This window comes from Emydura macquarii, unplaced genomic scaffold (assembly GCF_026122565.2).
Source record: "Emydura macquarii macquarii isolate MOO-44397 ecotype Brisbane River unplaced genomic scaffold, CSIRO-AGI_Emac_v2 contig_3721, whole genome shotgun sequence".
Classification (NCBI taxonomy): Eukaryota; Metazoa; Chordata; order Testudines; family Chelidae; genus Emydura; species Emydura macquarii.
This window is the reverse complement of record NW_027133858.1, coordinates 41899-45577: the sequence shown is the minus strand read 5'-3', so window position 1 is coordinate 45577 and position 3679 is coordinate 41899.

The window sequence follows — 3679 nt, the reverse complement described above, 5'->3', positions numbered from 1 at the left end:
GTGGGCAATATTTTTGCCAGGCATCAATTGAAAAACAAAACCAAAAAAGTCTTTTTCCAAAATACAATTATGTGAGCCCCAAATATTCAACATTTGGTCTTCATGAACAACAAAGCTTTGGTGATACAAAATGATTCACACTGATGCTAACTTGGAAGGAGACTTTATTACATGCTCAGGGAGCCACTCATGCTATGAGAGGACTGGGAACAACAATCTTCTAGACAGTTTTGCATTCAGAAATAATTCAATGCTTGTATTCTTCCCTAAAGGCTGGGAGAAACCATCCATGGTCTGGGCCTTTCCAAGAATCCTACCGTAGTTTGTGGAAGAACCCAAACTCAGGGGTCCTTACTAACACGTCCGTTGCCCAGCAGATGGTCCAAAGTAAGCCAGACAGCAGATTAGCAAAGTCAAAGTTTATTCTTTATGTAAAGAAGGTGGTCCCTATATGCTAGGGACGACCCTTAACATAGAATTCTAAAAGCTTTTATAGCCTCACACAAACAAGTCTTTTTACGTCAGTTTCCATGGCCATACATATTAAAAAAACTGCTTATCTAGGAATTTTTTGTTCAGTATTTTCAACTTTCTTATCTCTGCCCTGGTCTACACTTACCTGGAGATTCGGCAGCAATTGACGGGAGTTACGCAAACTACGCAGACTAGCTTGCGTAACTCACGTTGACTGCTCTGCTTCCCTTCTGCGCGCTGTCTACACTGTGCTGTGCCAACGGGAACAGCGTTCCCATCGACGCAGCGCTACGCTGCTTGAGGGGGTGGTTTACCAGCGTCGACTTCCTGATCGATTGAGCAGGTCTACACTGACCACTCAATTGATCCAGAAAGATCGATCTGGCGGCAGCCAATTTGCCGCTGTCACTATAGACAAGGCCTAAGTTGCAAGGTCTTTCTCTGCATTCCATCCCTGCTGGCGCCTAGGCTTCATAACTACTTTATTACTTCTGAACATTCTAAGATTAAATAACTGCTAGAAAGACATTTTCCATCTCAGGCTTTTCCCGCCACAAGTTAGGTGCTAAATTCTCTTAGCAATGTCATGGCAGCTGGGTGTTTATAGTGTACATTACCCCCCTTTGAGAATCCCACCCGAAATACGTAAAGCATCTCGGTGCATCTGATCTAAGCAGCAGCCTGCGCTGCCTCATTTCGGAAATGGTTGAGCAGGGCACTGAGCTAAAGGTAACATTGTCAAAAAATGTAATTGAACTTCTATAGTGACAGAGCAGTTTTGGAGTCAAGTTGCAGACTATATTGCAATGCACACAACTGCAAAGATGATATTGACTGTATCCGAATCGGAACATGAATCGGTTTGTGGGAATGTGTGACGTCATCCTTCACAGGATGGAGTCAGTATTGCTCGGTTGGTTATGAAACTCTCAAACAGACCAGTCAGAGCCTGTAGTTCTGGTACAAGAGGATATAATTTCTATAATTGCTGTGGAACTGAAGATCCCTGTGACACAAACTTTCCTGGGAGGTGGCAAAAAGTGTATACTTTATAATCGCTGGTCTCTAACCTCCATGCTTCCACAGTCTGAGCCTTTCCAAGAAGCCTAAGGGAGTTAGATGCCAAATTCTCATAGCTATGTGATCACAGTTAGGTGTTTCTGGTGTACATTGCTCCACCTGGGGAATCCCAACTGAAACGTGTAAAGCACCTGGCTGAATCTGCATTGGATCTCAGGAGCAACTGGCGCTGCCTCCTTTCAGAAATGACTGAGCCGGGCACTGAGCTAAGGGTGACATGGTCAAAAAACTTAAGCAAATATCAAAAGTGATAGAGGAGCCTAAGTCCCATCACCTCTCAGTGAGATCCAGGCTGCTAAGTCATTTTGGGGCAGGGGAAGGGACTTAGGCTCCTAAACCACTTAGGCTCCTTTACAAATGTTACCTGTCGTGACTGAGTGAGATTACTGAAGGGGGATTGGATACATGCAACTTGCCTTGGAGGGTAAGAGGAGGTTTGGCTGGAGAAAGTGTAAGATCAGTGAACTCTGCTGAGATTTTCAAAACCTTCTATGGGATTTGGATGGGAATTCAGCATCTAAATCACTTAGGTATTGCTGAAAATTTCAGCTGTAAAATCTAGGATTGGTGAGATATTTCTTGACAGACACTGCAGTGTGCATCCAATAAAAAGAAATGTGTATCTGGATTAGAAGCTTCTTCCCTCTCCAGGCCTTTCTCTTTCAGATTAGAAGTTTGACTGGTTTATTTTTGCAAAACTGTTGAGTAAATCCCAGCTTTCCCTTGCCTGTTACGTTCCCCACAGCAGACGTGTCTCAGGAGACTGCACCTTACCACAGAAGGCTATAAAACGAACCAGAAAAGACGTTTCCCCGTTTGACTGAGGATATGAGGGATGGGTCACGTTGTCAGACAGGGCAGCTTTTCTACATTGTCCTTCCATTTACGGTTGACATGGATGTACGTGAATCTGGTGGAGAGAGAAGATGGACTGAGTAGCCTGGATCCTCAGCCCTGAGCAGCTGAGTGAGGAGATGACAACAGAGACTCCAGCTGCTGGCAGATACTCCTTTAAGGTACATCAGCCTTTTCCTCTACACCTGCAGCTTCAGTATTTTTTGCAATGTCAGTGTGTCAGGTAACTAATCCATGGCAATCCAAGGGGAATAGGGCAATGATCTCTCTCAAACTCCCAACCCAAAGCAAAATGACTGAATTTGGAAAAAGACAACAGCTGCCAGGTCACTGCTGTCCTAGAGCCTTACCTGGCTCCATCACCATGGTATCCAGGCACCTCTCTGTCTTGCATGGGTCTATCCTCCCAGCACCCTGCTGCAGGGCTGTTCTCCCTGCTTTACAGGTGGGGGCCTGGAGCACAGAGGGATTGATGGGTAGAGAGATTTCTGCACCTAAAGACACAGACCCCTCTGCTGGGATTTGAAATCAATGGTTAGCTACCGACCCTACTCAGGCATGCGTCCGCATATTTAGGAACCTACCAGCCTTTGATAATTCACCTGAAAGTCACCCAAGGAGCTTCGAGAGGTCCAGGGAGCTGATGTGGGTGAAGCAGAGCTGATATTTGCTGCTGTGCTGAGTGTGAAGGGCAGAGACATTGCCTATGAGTAGGCCTGGCCGAATTGGGGGAGGGGTTGCTCTTTTGACAACTAATATTGATTTGGGGGGGTTCAGTTATTAACTATTTTAATTTTTACTCCTTGCACGGCAGCGAGGCCGGTGAGACCATCCCTGCAGGCTCAAGGCGCGGGAGGAGGCTGCACTAACGCCCGGTGTTACTGACCATTTTTGTTGCTGGTTTCGGTGTTTCAGCTGACAGCAACGTTTACCGATGTCTAATGATTGAAATCGCATCCTGCCGAGCCGAACTGTAAGTTTCAAAACAGGCTCCAGGCGTTAGCTGTGCAAATGCCATTGAAATCAGAGGCTCCTATCCTTGAAGTCAGTGGAAAGTTTAGCTTTGGCTTCAGTGAGTGAAGGCTCAGACAGCACTGAGTTATTCCAAGAGTGTAACATTAACTCTGTGCATCACTCTTTATGGGATCACGTCCTTATTCAGTGACTAATCAGGATGAGGAATGGCAGAGAAGACAGCCACAAAACTGAGACTTAATATTATTTAATCCAAAACCAGAAGAAAATGTAGAGCTGAAATAAAGTTGACTGG